Raw genomic sequence first — 17,972 nt, forward strand, 5'->3', positions numbered from 1 at the left:
CTATCCCAAATTTACGCAGGGTCAAAAAGATATAATCCCAATTCACCCTATCAAATGCTTTTTCTGCGTCTACTGTCAAGAAGGTGGCAGGTGTTTTGTTTAACTGGCATACCTGCATTAGGTTGATCAGCCTGCGGGTGTTGTCTGAGGCTTGGCGGTTGGGGGTAAAGCCAGCTTAGTCGGGTGCTATTAGAAAGGGGAGGATCTTTTTAGCCTATTAGCTAGAATTTTAGCTTATAATTTGACATCCTCGTTCAGCAACGAGATGGGGCGGTAGTTTGCAGTATTGTATTTAGGCTTACCAGGTTTTGGTATAGTTACTATTAAGGCCTCTAGCATTCTTTCCGGGAAAGAGCCTTGGAAAGCTGCTTCCTCGAACACTTTGCGTAAATAGGGCGTTAAGGCTTGGGAGAATATTTTGTAGAAGGCTCCTGGGAGCCCATCTGGGCCTGGGGATTTATTATTTTGTAGGGATTTGATCGTCTTGGAGATTTCTGCTTCAGAAATTGGGGAATTGAGGGAGGCTAATTGGTCTGGTGAAACTTCAGGTAGGGATATTTTATCGAGGAATGATTGAATATCATTCTGTGAGGTAATTGTGATGGAAGGGTCGTCTTTAAGGTTGTATAAGCTGGAGTAAAATTCCATAAAAGCATTGGCTACGCCTCTAGGGGATATAACCTTTTTCCCCAAGTGTGGTAGGTGCAGATATGGGATCTTTGTCTTAAGTGACCTCTGTTTAAGTCTCCTAGCTAGTACGGCTCCGGCTTTTTGGTCCTGCGAGTAATATCGCATTTGAGGTTTTTGTAAGGAGCGGGTGTATGTGTGTAAGATAAGATTTGTTAAGTGGAGTCTCAAGTTATTTAACTCCAGGGTCGTTGCCCTGGAGAGGAAATTTCTTTCTCTCTAATTTTCTTAAGGGTACATCCTATCTTTACGAATTCCCCCTGGGCGAACCCCTTCATCATAATCCAAGTCGAAAAGATAGTGGCTTCCCCATTATCATTAAATCTTAAAAATTCTCCAAACAAAGTCATTATGATCTGAAAATTTATCTCTAAGTTTAGCCGTCACTGGAGCGTGATCGGACCAATTTATGCAGCCTATTTCAGAGAAGATGACTTGGTCAATCCTTCGTCTATCAACTATAATAGCATCAATACGTGAGTATGTCTTATGCCTAGGGGAAAAATATGTGAAGTCTTTTTCTGTTGTATGCTGGATGCGCCAGATTTCATGGAGGTCATTTTCCCAAAAAATACGGTTAAGGGTGAAAGCTCTAGGGGAGGTAGTGGAAGTGGTGTCCATTTAGGGGTGGTTGATAGCGTTGTAGTCCCCACACATTATCAGAAAGCCTTGTTTAACCTCTGAGACTTTTTTCAGAAGTTTTTTAAGGAAGGGGCCTTGTTTAGTGTTAGGAGCATAGAGGTTAACTATAGTGTATTGTAAATTGTTTATCTTACAAACCAAGATTATGTAACGGCTTTGTGGGTCAATAATAGTTTGTTGAATATCTATGGCTAAGGATGATTTTAGGGAAATAAGCACTCCTCTATTTTTTTATGGAAGGAGGAAGATATAATGTTTAACGTTAAGCTCCACGTAGTCTTTGGGATTTTTAGTAACCATAATTCCCAGATAGCGCATCTTTCCTACCACAGGAAGATTCTCTTAACAGTTTACCGACGGCATAGTCTCAAGTGGTAAATATGAGGACTTCCCCCAGTTTATTTTGATTCCTGAAAGTTTTCCAAATGTTTCTATTAGCTCTATTGCTACTTTTAAGCCTTTTTCCGCATTATCCAAGAATAGGAGCAAATCATCAGCATACAACAGGAGCCGTGCTTCCTTTTGTCCCCAAACAAAGCCCTTTGGAGGCCCTGATGCAACATGCTAATGGTTCTAATGCCACTGCAAATAGTAGGGGCGACAGAGGGCACCCCTGCCTAGTTCCCCTGTATAGCTGCCATGCTGCTGATGCTTTACCATCTATGCCAGTGGTGGCGAACCTATGGCATGGGTGCCAGAGGTGGCACTCAGAGCCCTTTCTGTGGGCACCCGCGCCATCACCCCAGCGCACCAGACAGGACTCAAAGAATATTCCTGCAGTTCCAAGCAACTTAAAAGATGCTGCTTTCAGTCATATTTTGATACTTACTTTGCTACTTGGGACTGTAGGAAGAGGGAGAATGAGTAGACAGAGCCGGATTATCTTTGTTGGACCTCCTGCTGGACCCGTGATTCTCTATGTACAGAGGACACTAGAAAGAAGCTAAAATGATGAAAATTTTCCATCTTTCTACTGTGTTGTTGTCCTCAGGATGCCAATATAATTGAAAGTTGTTGAACAAGGAGCAATAACTTACTGTTTTAATTTTTGGTTGGCATCTTGCGATAAATAAGGGGGGTTTTGGGTTGCAGTTTGGGCACTCGGCCGCTAAAAGGTTCGCCATCACTGATCTATGCTGACTCTAGCGGAGGCCCTGTTATAAAGCAGTTTTATCCATACAACAAACTGCTTCCCAAATCCAATCTTTTCCAGGACTTCCCAAATGTAGTCCCACTCGACGGGGTCAAAGGCTCTAACTGCCTTTGACCCCGTCGGAGTTTTGGAGTTCAGCAGGGAGATCGGACTATATGAGTCACATTCCTCCGGGCATTTCCCCTCTTTCAAGATTAAAACAATAATTGCCTCTCTCATAGAGTGTGGCAGCAGTTTTTCTGAAAAAGTGAGTGATTATAAACCTTCAGCAATAACGGGAGCAGTATTTCCCTGTATTGAGTATATACCTCTGGTGGAATCCCATCTGAGCCCACAGCTTTCTCTCTAGCCAAATTTCTCAGAGCATCACCCAGTTCTTCCAGACTCAAGGGGCTCCCCAGCATCTCCCTTTCTTCAGGAGACAAAGGACCGATTGTAATACCTCACCCAGTCCCTCCTCTCCCGCTCCCCTCTCCGAGGAATATAAATTTTCAAAAACAACCTAAATTTCTCCCTGATTCCTTCCTGTGTTACCACTAATGCTCCGCTCCTACCCCTGATTGCATTTATTTTTTACTCAATTTCTGATTTATTACTATGCTTGCTAGTTGTTTCACGGATCAATATTGCTCCAATATTGCCTTGCCGGAATGCCGTTTAATGTCTTGTTTAGCTTTCTCCAAGCCATAACGCCTGAAGCTTTCCTGTGCCTCTAACCATGTCCGTCTATTTTCCTCCGTGGGGTTCTTAATGAATTCTCCTTCCAGATCTGAGACCTTATCTTTTAATAATTGTAGGGTCCTACTTTTTTTCCTTTTAAACAAACTAATCTGATCACGAATCAGCCCCCTAAGAAACACCGTCAGTGTGTCCCATACCACTCGGATGTCCACATCCCCCAAGTTTCTACTAAGGAAAAATTAGATTTCCCCATTTAAATCGATTTTATCCTTCAACAAACTAAACCAAAATAAAGAAAAAAACTAATCTGACCGGAGACCACCACTATTATTTATCTTCCACTACTAGCGGAAACAGTGGAAGATAAATAATAGCGATGGTTGTCTAAAAGATCTTCCGTTTAAAATAAGCCACAATTTGTGCCAGTACTCTGGGGTGAATTTGATCATCGATTGAAAGTCTGCTGAACTGCCTTTAGAAAAAGGACAATAAGAAGGATCAGGAGCTCCGGTCAGATTAATTTATTCTTTTCATGGGTATCTGGGAGATTGGTATCTAGCCACAGTAGTATTGCAGTATATGGTAGGAACGATCAGACCATCTAGAGTTAATGTACCCATGAGGGTCTAAAAAATAGTAAAAAAAAAAGTTTCAAAAAAACCTAAAATAATAAAAATAATTTTTAAAAAGTTAAAATCCTCACCCCCCTTTCCCTAGACACAATAGGTATTACCGCGTCTCAAAATATCTGATCTATCAAAATATAAAAATGGTTATTGCTGACAGTGAACCAAATAACGGAAAATAACGCCCAAATGTCCAAATCGTGACACCTAACACAGCTCCGTACACCAAAGTACGAAAAAGATATTTAGGTAGTGAAGATATGAAGGTTGTGAAAACTTTTTTTCTTTTTTGTACACATTTGTTTAATTTTTGAAAATGTATTAAAACAAAATATAACCTACCGTATTTTTCTGCCTATAAGGCGCACCGGACTATAAGGCGCATTAGTCCGATGCGCCTTATATATTTAATAATTCCATATATAAGGCGCATCGGACTATAAGGCGCGGGGTCCGGGGGCGTGGCGGAGGTCCGGGGGCGGAGTGGAGACCCGACGGGACGCGACGCGGAGAAGAGATGCGACGCGACCCAAAGACGAGACCCGACGAGACGCGGCGACGCGGGGAAGGTGAGTGGGGAAGGTGAGGGGGAGGTGGAGGAGGGCAGCGGACCATACTTACATAGGTCCCCGCTACCGGAGACAGCAGATCTCCAGTCGGGAACTGCAGACCACGCGGCAGAAGTTGTTCGTGCCGCGTGGTCTGCAGTTCCCGCTGGAGATCGGCTGTCTCCGGTCTCCGGTAGCGGGGACCTATGTAAGTATGGTCCGCTGCCCAGCGCCATACATAGGGCGCACCGGACTATAAGGCGCACTTTGGATTTCCACGGAAATCCAAGGCTTTTAAGTGCGCCTTATAGTCCGGAAAATACGGTATATACATTTGGTATCACCGTGATCGTACTGAATCAATGAATAAAGTAGAGGTGTTATTTGGAGCCCACACACACCAAAAAAGCCCTCACACTGCTCTGTACAAGGAAAAATGAAAAAGTTTTTGACAGTGGAGAGCGAGAAATCAGTGAAAAAACTCTGCGTCCTTAAGTGGGTTAAATATCCAGCTTTAAGGGCCATGTATGATTAATTATTTCACTTGATGCCTCTGTTGTGGGTATAGCAGTGTCTCTATTGAGTCAGCCATGACTTAGGAAGGATTTCCAAAATGCGTAGTCTGCATGCTATACTTCTATGTCTAACTGTGTGTACTGGTGGACTACGTCAGTAATGTAGGATGTACTTGACCAGGTGCTGGAGTAGAGAGTCTGAGTCACCATTGCTCCCGGTAGGGCCACCCCTAGGAATTTTGGTGCCCCTGACTGGAAGATTTTTGTGGCCCCCACAGGTGTCCATTCCCACATTGGTTCAAAAATGTTTGGATCAAAAAAAATTTGTGTATAATGTTATGTATCAGACTCTTCACATGCTCCCTGCATGTGCCCACTCAGTATATAGATAGCCCCAGCACATGTCCCCTCAGTATATAGATAGCCCCACCAGTCCACAGTCAGCCCCGACCAAGTTCACAGAAGATGCCCCCTTTAATGATATGTCCACCCTAGATGCCCCCTTTAATGAAATATCCTGCCAGATGCCCCCTTCAATGAAATGTCCTGTCAGATGCCCCATTTAATGAAATGTCCTGCCAGATGCCCCATTTAATAAAATGTCCTGCCAGACACCCCCTTTAATGAAATGCCATGCCAGACACCCTCTTTAATGAAATGTCCTGCCGGATGCCCCCTTTAATAATATGTCCTGCAAGACGCCCCCCTTTAAAGGAAACCTACCATTTCAAATGGTAGGTGTAAGCTGTAAACACCGAGCACCAGCTCAGGGTGAGCTGATGCAGGTGCTTAGTTTCGTTAGTGTTAAAACCGCGGTATCGCGGTTTTAACACTTTTTAAACTTTATAGCAGAAGCTGCTTTGGCGCTGCGCGCGACCGTGCTCGCGCAACGCCTGCGGCATTACCTATGTAGGCGATCGTGCGCACGCAGCGCTGAATCAGTTTCTGCTATAAAGTTTAAAAAGTGTTAAAACCGCGATACCGCGGTTTTAACACTAACGAAACTAAGCACCGGCACCAGCTCACCCTAAGCTGGTGCTCGGTGTTTACAGCTTACACCTACCATTTGAAATGGTAGGTTTCCTTTAATGAAATGTCCTGCCAGACACCTCCCTTCTCCCTGACGTCATGGCACTGTCTTTCTCGCAGCTCTGACTTCCTCGCGGCTCTGTCTTCTGCTCTTCAGGCATGGACGCATCACTATGGTGTCGTGGCCGCAATGTCCCGCAATATGATGTCATGATGTCGGGGCCGGGGAGAAGAAGCCGAAAGATGAGTATAGATTTTTTTTTCCTAGGATAGGGCCAGAAGTGGGGGGTTTAGTGGGTACTGTGAGCCCCTTGGGACCCTGTTTTAAATGGATAAAGGGGGGAACCTTGAGCACAGTCCCACTATACTCCCCATGACGGCGTCCATGACGGTGTTTTTTCAGATTTGTCCAACAAAAAAATTCAAAGAGATTCCTTGTTATGCAAGGTTTGATTATGATCCCCGAACACATAACTTTTAACTCTTTTAACCCCTTATCGACACGTGCCGCAATAGTACTGCGCACGTCGGGTTCCGGTGCATGGAGAGGGCTCACAGGGTTGAGCGAGGTTTGTAAGCTCCAAATTATCCATCGCTAGTTATAGTCATTTAGTATTTCTCTTTTGTTGTTTATTTCCAGTATATTAGTGTTTAGCTCACACACCATCATATTCACAGGGTCAGGCGTCGGTTCTGCAAATCTTATCTCGTAGATTTTTCGACCTAATGACTTTGTAAAAGGAGTACACTATCAACCGTATTAAAAATCACCTTGGCACCGTCACTTCAAAGGCGCGTGCAACAGAGGCGCCGGTCTAATCTCTCAAAACGCTGCGCCATGCATATCTGGAAAGGACATCAATTACAGTTTAAATATATTTCAGGCCATCATTTTCTTACACCAAGCCCCCTGACTGTGATACATAAATTTAATATATATTCAAATATTTCTCAAATTCTTCAACAAAATCGCCAGGATGGATCTTTTAAAAAAGAAATGTTTTGCCCTTGTTAACTTCGTTCAGACCCTTACAAGTCATCTCATAATAAATTATGTTCTCCACCCCCACCCCCCCCGCTAACTTTTTATACTTAGCAAGTAGCTCTTGACACTTTTTTGTTTAGGGCTGATATGTCCTTTATTTCATTGTAAGGTATCCTAAGCTCCAACTGTAAATACCTATTCATACAAGAATTTATTTGATTGCGTATTCTGTCAGAAGTGTATATGAAGGATGTCAAACGTCTTATGCATTTATACATTTCTACAGAGCGACTTAGTTTTTCTATAGATAACTGATCTATCTATGTATGTGAGATGTGTCTATTTCTGCAACCCGAAAATTGTTTGGTTCTATAAAGTGTTGCTTACCATCAGTATCTTTGTAAGCTTTATTTTCATCCGCGTCAGGAATTTCAGGTAATGATGGCGATTAGAGATGAGCGAGTATACTCGTCCGAGCTTGATGCTCGTTCGAGTATTAAGGTACTCGAAACGGCTCGTTGCTCGGACGAGTATTTCCCCTGCTCGAGATCGAGCATTTAATTAAAAAAAACACAGTGAAGAACAATGAAGAATAGAATAAAAACAGTGAACACTGTGAACACAGGATCATTTAAGTGAAAAAGACAGTGAAGAATAGATTACAGATGTTCGGCACATCTGCTTACTTGTCGGAAGATAGGCGCGGAACGGTGCGAACAAAATAGTATGTGAAGAACAATATATATGTGTGAAGAACACATTGAAGAACACGGTGAGCAGGACAGAGACACCGGGGAGCAGCACAGAGACACTGGGGAGCAGCACAGAGACACCGGGGAGCGGCACGGAGACATCGGGCAGTGGCACGGAGACATCGGGCAGCGGCACGGAGCGGCACGGAGACATAGGGGCACGGAGACATAGGGGCACGGAGACATCGGGGCACGGAGACATCGGGGCACGGAGACATAGGGGCACGGAGACATCGGGGCACGGAGACATCGGGGCACGGAGACATCGGGGCACGGAGACATAGGGGCACGGAGACATCGGGGCACGGAGACATCGGGGCACGGTGACATCGGGGCACGGTGACATCGGGGCACGGAGACATAGGGGCACGGAGACATAGGGGCACGGAGACATCGGGGCAAGGAGACATCGGGCACGGAGACATCGGGGCACGGAGACATCGGGGCACGGTGACAACGGGGCACGGAGACATCGGGGCACGGTGACATAGGGGCACGGAGACATCGGGGCACAGAGACATCGGGGCACGGAGACATCGGGGCACGGTGACATAGGGGCACGGAGACATCGGGGCACGGAGACATCGGGGCACGGTGACATCGGGGCACGGTGACATCGGGGCACAGTGACATCGGGGCACGGTGACATCGGGGCACGGAGACATAGGGGCACGGTGACATCGGGGCACGGAGACATCGGGGCACGGAGGCATCGGGGCACGGTGACATCGGGGCACGGAGACATCGGGGCACGGTGACATCGGGGCACGGAGACATTGGGGCACGGTGACATTGGGGCACGGTGACATCGGGGCACGGAGACATCGGTCAGCGGCACGGAGACATCGGGCAGCGGCACGGAGACATCGGGGAGACTTCAGTGGAAGAAGAGCAACGGATCCCGGGACAGCGTATCTCCCGACAAGTAAGCAGATGTGCCGAACATCTGCAATCTATTCTTCACTGTGTTTTTCACTTAAATGATCCTGTGTTCACTGTGTTCACTGTTTTTATTCTATTCTTCACTGTTCTTCACATCTGCTAACTTGTCGGGAGATAATATACGCGCGGAACAGTGAAGAATAGATTGCAGATGTTCGCATGCAAAACTGTTTTATGTATCTATATTACTTTATCTACCCTCGCCGCTCTGGTTTTTTCTTCTTGTCATCATAAGTATGTGTGTCATCTATTACAACATCCTTTCCTTCTACACAAAAAAATGTATATTTAATTATATTTTTGTGCACAATTATTGAAATATCATTGCTAAATTTTATAAAAACTAACCATTAATGATATAGTTATAGACACGTTTAATAATCATAGATATTATTACATTAGCTATACATTTTCGCATCCAAAACAGTTTTATGTATCTATATTACCTTTCCTAACCTCGCCGCTTCGATTTTTTTCTTTTTGTCATCAGGAGTATGTGAGTCATCTATTACCACAACCTTTCTTTCTACATGAAAAAATGCATATTTAATAATAGTTTTATGCACAATTATTGAAATATCACTGGTAAATTATAAAAGCACTAACCATTAATGAGCAGCTCCATAGCAGAATATAAATTCACTTCTGCGGGAACTGACTGTTCATAATTAACTGGCACAAAACACTCTTGAGCAAGTTGCTGATCACTTTGTATTGCCACCATAAATGCGTCACCAATTTCGGTATTCAGAAATTCTACTTAAACAAGGAGATAAACCAGCAATCAATTATAGAAAATATCAAAGGCGACTTGATGGAAAAAAAGCAAAGATTAAATATATAAATAAATAAAGATTCTGTTTACCTAATTGAGTATCTGCAATACCTTTTGGGGGCTCTAGTTTACAGCCAGATTTACGTGTCAAATCCACGTATTTTATACAGTGATTTTTGCTGAAATTACACTGTCAGTTATGGGGTATCTGTATAATGCACATTGCAATACCTTTTGGGGGCTCTAGTTTACAGCCAGATTTACGTGTGAAATCCAAATAGTTTATACAGAGATTTTCGCTGAAATTACACTTTCATTTGTGGGGTATTTGTATAACGCACATTGCAATACCATTTGGGGGCTCTAGTTTAAAGCGAGATTTACGTGTCAAATCCACATATTTTATACAGTGATTTTCGCAGAAATTATACTGTTAGTTGTGGGGTATAACGCACATTGCAATACCTTTTGGGGGCTCTAGTTTACAGCCAGATTTACGTGTCAAATCCACATATTTTATACAGTGATTTTTGCTGAAATTACACTGTCAGTTGTGGGGTATCTGTATAACGCACATTGCAATACCTTTTGGGGGCTCTAGTTTACAGCCAGATTTACGTGTCAAATCCACGTAGTTTATACAGTGATTTTCACTGAAATTACACTGTCAGTTGTCGGGTATAACGCACATTGCAATACCTTTTGGGGGCTCTAGTTTACAGCCAGATTTACGTGTGAAATCCACATAGTTTATACAGTGATTTTCGCTGAAATTACACAGTCAGTTGTGAAGTATCTGTGTAACGCTCATTGCAATACCTTTTGGGGGATCTATTTTATAACAAGATTTACGTGTGAAATCCACATAGTTTATACCGTGATTTTCGCTGAAATTACACTGTCAGTTGTGGGGTATCTGTATAACGCACATTGCAATACCTTTTGGGGGCTCTAGTTTACAGCCAGATTTACTTGTGAAATCCACATAGTTTATACAGTGTTTTTCACTGAAATTAAGCTGTCAGTTGCGGGGTATAAGTATAACGCACATTGCAATACCTTTTCGGGGCTCTAGTTTACAGCCAGATTTATGTGTCAAATCCACATAGTTTATACAGTGATTTTCGCTAAAATTACACAGTCAGTTGTGGGGTATCTGTATAACGCACCTTGCAATACCTTTTGGGGGCTCTAGTTTACAGCCAGATTTAAGTGTTAAATCCACATAGTTTATACAGGGATTTTCGCTGAAATAATACAGTCAGTTGTGGGGTATCTGTATAACGCACATTGCAATACCTTTTGGGGGCTCTAGTTTACAGCCAGATTTACGTGTCAAATCCACGTATTTTATACAGTGATTTTTGCTGAAATTACACTGTCAGTTGTGGGGTATCTGTATAACGCACATTGCAATACCTTTTTGGGGCTCTAGTTTACAGCCAGATTTTTGTGTCAAATCCAAATAGTTTATACAGTGATTTTCGCTGAAATTACACTGTCAGTTGTGGGGTATAAGTATAACGCACATTGCAATACCTTTTAGGGGGCTCTAGTTTACAGACAGATTTACGTGTCAAATCCACATAGTTTATACAGTGATTTTTCGCTGAAATTACACTGTCAGTTGTGGGGTATAACGCATATTGCAATACCATTCGGGGGCTCTAGTGTACAGCCAGATTTACGTGTGAAATCCACATTTTTGCTAAAATTACACAGTCAGTTGTGGGGTATCTGTATAATGCTTATTGCAATACCTTTTGGGGGCTCTATTTTATAACAAGATTTACTTGTTAAATTTACATAGTTTATACAGTGATTTTCGCTGAAATTATACTGTCAGTTGTGGGGTATCTGTATAACACACATTGCAATACCTTTTGGGGGCTCTAGTTTACAGACAGATTTACGTGTCATATCCACGTAGTTTATACAGTGATTTTCGCAGAAATTACACTGTCAGTTGTGGGGTATCTGTATAACGCACATTGCAATACCTTTTGGGGGCTCTAGTTTACAGCATGATTTACGTGTCAAATCCAAGTAGTTTATACAGTGATTTTTGCTGAAATTACACTGTCAGTTGTGGGGTATCTGTATAATGCATATTGCAATACCATTTGGGGGCTCTAGTTTAAAGCGAGATTTACACGTCAAATCCACATAGTTTATACAGTGATTTTCGCAGAAATTACACTGTTAGTTGTGGGGTATAACGCACTTTGCAATACCTTTTGGGGGCTCTAATTTACAGCCAGATTTACTTGTCAAATCCACGTAGTTTATACAGAGATTTTTGCTGAAATTACACTGTCAGTTGTGGGGTATCTGTATAACGCACATTGCAATACCTTTTGGGGGCTCTAGTTTACAGCCAGATTTACGTGTGAAATCCACATAGTTTATACAGTGATTTTCGCTTAAATTACACAGTCACTTGTGGGGTATCTGTATAACGCACATTGCAATACCTTTTGGGGGCTCTAGTTTACAGCCAGATTTACGTGTGAAATCCACATAGTTTATACAGTGATTTTCGCTGAAATTACACAGTCAGTTGTGAAGTATCTGTGTAACGCTCATTGCAATACCTTTTGGGGGCTCTATTTTATAACAAGATTTACGTGTGAAATTCACATACTTTATACAGTGATTTTCGCTGAAATTACACTGTCCGTTGTGGGGTATCTGTATAACGCACATTGCAATATCTTTTGGGGGCTTTAGTTTACAGCCCGATTTACGTGTGAAATCCACATAGTTTATACAGTGATTTTCGCTGAAATTACACTATCAGTTGTGGGGTATAAGTATAACGCACATTGCAATACCTTTTGGGGGCTCTAGTATACAGCCAGATTTACGTGTCAAATCCACGTAGTTTATACAGTGACTTTCGCTGAAATTATACTGTAAGTAGTGGAGTATAACGCACATTGCAATACCTTTTGGGGGCTCTAGTTTACAGCCAGATTTACGTGTCAAATCCACATTGTTTATACAGTGATTTTTGCTAAAATTACACAGTCAGTTGTGGGGTATCTGTATAACTCTCATTGCAATACCTTTTGGGGGCTATATTTTAAAACAAGATTTACATTTGAAATCCACATAGTTTATACTGTGATTTTCCCAGAAATTACACTGTCAGTTGTGGGGTATCTGTATAATGCACATTGCAATACCTTTTGGGTGCTCTAGTTTACAGCCAGATTGACGTGTCAAATCCACATAGTTTATACGGTGATTTTCGCTGAAATTACACAGTCAGTCGTGGGGTATCTTTATAACGCTCATTGCAATACCTTTTGGGGGCTCTATTTTATAACAAGATTTACTTGTGAAATTCACATAGTTTATACAGTGATTTTCACTGAAATTACACTGTCAGTTGTGGGGTATAACGCACATTGCAATACCTTTTGGGGGCTCTAGTTTACAGCCAGATTTAAGTGTGAAATCTAAATAGTTTATGCAGTGATTTTTGCTAAAATTACACAGTCAGTTGTGGGGTATCTGTATAACGCTCATTGCAATACCTTTTGGGGGCTCTATTTTATAACAAGATTTACGTTTGATATTCACATAGTTTATACAGTGACTTTCGCTGAAAATACACTGTCAGTTGTGGGGTATCTGTATAACGCACATTGCAACACCTTTTGGGGGCTCTAGTTTACAGCCCGATTTAGGTGTGAAATCCACATAGTTTATACAGTGATTTTCGCTGAAATTTTACTGTCAGTAGTGGGGTATAACGCACATTGCAATACCTTTTGGGGGCTCTAGTTTACAGTCAGATTTACGTGTGAAATCCACAATGTTTATACAGTGATTTTTGCTAAAATTACACAGTCAGTTGGGGGGTATCTGTATAACGCTCATTGCAATACCTTTTGGGGGCTCTATTTTATAACAAGATTTACGTTTGAAATTCACATAGTTTATACAGTGACTTTCGCTGAAAATACACTGTCAGTTGTGGGGTATCTGTATAACGCACGTTGCAATACCTTTTGGGGGCTCTAGTTTACAGCGCGATTTACACGTGAAATCCACATAGCTTATACAGTGATTTTCGCTGAAATTACACTGTCAGTTGTGGGGTATAACGCACATTGCAATACCTTTTGGGGGCTCTAGTTTACAGCCAGATTTACGTGTCAAATCCACATAGTTTATACAGTGATTTTCCCAGAAATTACACTGTCAGTTGTGGGGTATCTGTATAATGCACATTGCAATACCTTTTGGGTGCTCTAGTTTACAGCCAGATTGACGTGTCAAATCCACATAGTTTATACGGTGATTTTCGCTGAAATTACACAGTCAGTCGTGGGGTATCTTTATAACGCTCATTGCAATACCTTTTTGGGGCTCTATTTTATAACAAGATTTACTTGTGAAATCCACATAGTTTATACAGTGATTTTCACTGAAATTACACTGTCAGTTGTGGGGTATAACGCACATTGCAATACCTTTTGGGGGCTCTAGTTTACAGCCAGATTTAAGTGTGAAATCCAAATAGTTTATGCAGTGATTTTTGCTAAAATTACACAGTCAGTTGTGGGGTATCTGTATAACGCTCATTGCAATACCTTTTGGGGGCTCTATTTTATAACAAGATTTACGTTTGATATTCACATAGTTTATACAGTGACTTTCGCTGAAAATACACTGTCAGTTGTGGGGTATCTGTATAACGCACATTGCAACACCTTTTGGGGGCTCTAGTTTACAGCCCGATTTAGGTGTGAAATCCACATAGTTTATACAGTGATTTTCGCTGAAATTTTACTGTCAGTAGTGGGGTATAACGCACATTGCAATACCTTTTGGGGGCTCTAGTTTACAGTCAGATTTACGTGTGAAATCCACAATGTTTATACAGTGATTTTTGCTAAAATTACACAGTCAGTTGGGGGGTATCTGTATAACGCTCATTGCAATACCTTTTGGGGGCTCTATTTTATAACAAGATTTACGTTTGAAATTCACATAGTTTATACAGTGACTTTCGCTGAAAATACACTGTCAGTTGTGGGGTATCTGTATAACGCACGTTGCAATACCTTTTGGGGGCTCTAGTTTACAGCCCGATTTACGTGTGAAATCCACATAGTTTATACAGTGATTTTCGCTGAAATTTTACTGTCAGTAGTGGGGTATAACGCACATTGCAATACCTTTTGGGGGCTCTAGTTTACAGACAGATTTACGTGTCAAATCCACATAGTTTATACAGTGATTTTTGCAGAAATTACACTGTCAGTTGGAGGGTATCTTTATTTCGAACATTGCAATACCTTTTGGGGGCTCTAGTTTACAGCCAGATTTACGTGTCAAATCCACATAGCTTATACAGTGATTTTCGCTGAAATTACACAGTCAGTTGTGGGGTATCTGTATAACGCTCATTGCAATACCTTTTGGGGGCTCTATTTTATAACAAGATTTACTTGTGAAATCCACATAGTTTATACAGTGATTTTCACTGAAATTATACTGTCAGTTGTGGGGTATAAAGCACATTGCAATACCTTTTGGGGGCTCTAGTTTACAGCCAGATTTAAATGTGAAATCCACATAGTTTATGCAGTGATTTTTGCTAAAATTACACTGTCAGTTGTGGGGTATCTGTATAACGCTCATTGCAATACCTTTTGGGGGCTATATTTTATAACAAGATTTACGTTTGAAATTCACATAGTTTATACAGTGACTTTCGCTGAAATTACACTGTCAGTTGTGGGGTATCTGTATAACGCACATTGCAATACCTTTTGTGGGCTCTAGTTTACAGCCCGATTTACGTGTGAAATCCACATAGTTTATACAGTGATTTTCGCTGAAATTACACTGTCAGTTGTGGGGTATAAGTATAACGCACATTGCAATACCTTTTGGGGGCTCTAGTTAACAGCCAGATTTACGTGTCAAATCCACGTAGTTTATACTGTGATTTTCACTGAAATTACACTGTCAGTTGTGGGGTATAACGCACATTGCAATACCTTTTGGGGGCTCTAGTTTACAGCCAGATTTACGTGTCAAATCCACATAGTTTATACAGTGATTTTCGCTGAAATTACACTTTCAGTTGTGGGGTATCTCTATAACGCACATTGCAATATCTTTTGGGGGCTCTAGTTTACAGCCCGATTTACGTGTCAAATCCACATAGGTTATACAGTGATTTTCGCTGAAATTACACTGTCAATTGTGGGGTATAAGTATAACGCACATTGCAATACCTTTTGGGGGCTCTAGTTTACAGCCAGATTTACGTGTCAAATCCACGTAGTTTATACAGTGATTTTTGCTGAAATTACACTGTCAGTTGTGGGGTATCTCTATAACGCACATTGCAATATCTTTTGGGGGCTCTAGTTTACAGCCCGATTTACGTGTGAAATCCACATAATTTATACAGTGATTTTCGCTGAAATTACACTGTCAGTTGTGGGGTATAAGTATAACGCACATTGCAATACCTTTTGGGGGCTCTAGTTTACAGCCAGATTTACGTGTCAAATCCACGTAGTTTATACAGTGATTTTCGCTGAAATTATACTGTCAGTAGTGGGGTATAACGCACATTGCAATACCTTTTGGGGGCTCTAGTTTACAGCCAGATTTACGTGTGAAATCCACATAGTTTATACAGTGATTTTCGCAGAAATTACACTGTCAGTTGGGGGGTATCTGTATAACGCACATTGCAATTCCTTTTGGGGGCTCTAGTTTACAGCCAGATTTACGTGTCAAATCCACATAGTTTATACAGTGATTTTCGCAGAAATTACACTGTCAGTTGGAGGGTATCTGTATAACGAACATTGCAATACCTTTTGGGGGCTCTAGTTTACAGCCAGATTTACGTGTCAAATCCACATAGTTTATACAGTGATTTTCGCTGAAATTACACAGTCAGTTGTGGGGTATCTGTATAACGCTCATTGCAATACCTTTTGGGGGCTCTATTTTATAACAAGATTTACTTGTGAAATCCACATAGTTTATACAGTGATTTTCACTGAAATTATACTGTCAGTTGTGGGGTATAACGCACATTGCAATACCTTTTGGGGGCTCTAGTTTACAGCCAGTCTAGTTTATAGCCACTTAAGTGTGAAATCCACATAGTTTATGCAGTGATTTTTGCTAAAATTACACAGTCAGTTGTGGGGTATCTGTATAACGCTCATTGCAATACCTTTTGGGGGCTCTATTTTATAACAAGATTTACGTTTGAAATTCACATAGTTTATACAGTGACTTTCGCTGAAATTACACTGTCAGTTGTGGGGTATCTGTATAACGCACATTGCAATACCTTTTGTGGGCTCTAGTTTACAGCCCGATTTACGTGTGAAATCCACATAGTTTATACAGTGATTTTCGCTGAAATTACACTGTCAGTTGTGGGGTATCTGTATAACGCACATTGCAATACCTTTTGGGGGCTCTAGTTTACAGCCAGATTTACGTGTCAAATCCACGTAGTTTATACAGTGATTTTCACTGAAATTACACTGTCAGTTGTGGGGTATAACGCACATTGCTATACCTTTTGGGGGCTCTAGTTTACAGCCAGATTTATGTGTCAAATCCTCGTAGTTTATATAGTGATTTTCGCTGAAATTACACTGTCAGTTGTGGGGTATCTGTATAACGCACATTGCAATACCTTTTGGGGGCTCTAGTTTACAGCCCGATTTACGTGTCAAATACACATAGTTTATACAGTGATTTTCGCTAAAATTACACTGTCAGTTGTGGGGTATATGTATAACGCACATTGCAATACCTTTTGGGGGCTCTAGTTTACAGCCAGATTTACGTGTCAAAGCCACGTAGTTTATACAGTGATTTTCACTGAAATTACACTGTCAGTTGTGGGGTATAATGCACATTGCAATACCTTTTGGGGGCTCTAGTTTACAGCCAGATTTACGTGTGAAATCCACATTGTTTATACAGTGATTTTAGCTAAAATTACACAGTCAGTTGTGGGGTATCTGTATAACGCTCATTGCAATACCTTTTGGGGGCTCTATTTTAAAACAAGATTTACGTTTGAAATCCACATAGTTTATACTGTGATTTTCGCTGAAATTACACTGTCAGTTGTGGGGTATCTGTATAACGCACATTGCAATACCTTTTGGGGGCTCTAGTTTACAGCCAGATTTACGTGTCAAATCCACATAGTTTATACAGTGATTTTCGCAGAAATTACACTGTCAGTTGGAGGGTATCTGTATAATGAACATTGCAATACCTTTTGGGGGCTCTATTTTACAACCAGATTTACCTGTCAAATCCACATAGTTTATACAGTGATTTTCGCTGAAATTACACAGTCAGTTGTGGGGTATCTGTATAACGCTCATTGCAATACCTTTTGGGGGCTCTATTTTATAACAAGATTTACGTTTGAAATTCACATAGTTTATACAGTGACTTTCGCTGAAATTACACTGTCAGTTGTGGGGTATCTGTATAACGCACATTGCAATACCTTTTGGGGGCTCTAGTTTACAGCCCGATTTACGTGTGAAATCCACATAGTTTATACAGTGATTTTCGCTGAAATTACACTGTCAGTTGTGGGGTATAAGTATAACG

The sequence above is a fragment of the Engystomops pustulosus genome, chromosome 5 (assembly GCF_040894005.1).
Source record: "Engystomops pustulosus chromosome 5, aEngPut4.maternal, whole genome shotgun sequence".
NCBI classification, from domain to species: domain Eukaryota; kingdom Metazoa; phylum Chordata; class Amphibia; order Anura; family Leptodactylidae; genus Engystomops; species Engystomops pustulosus.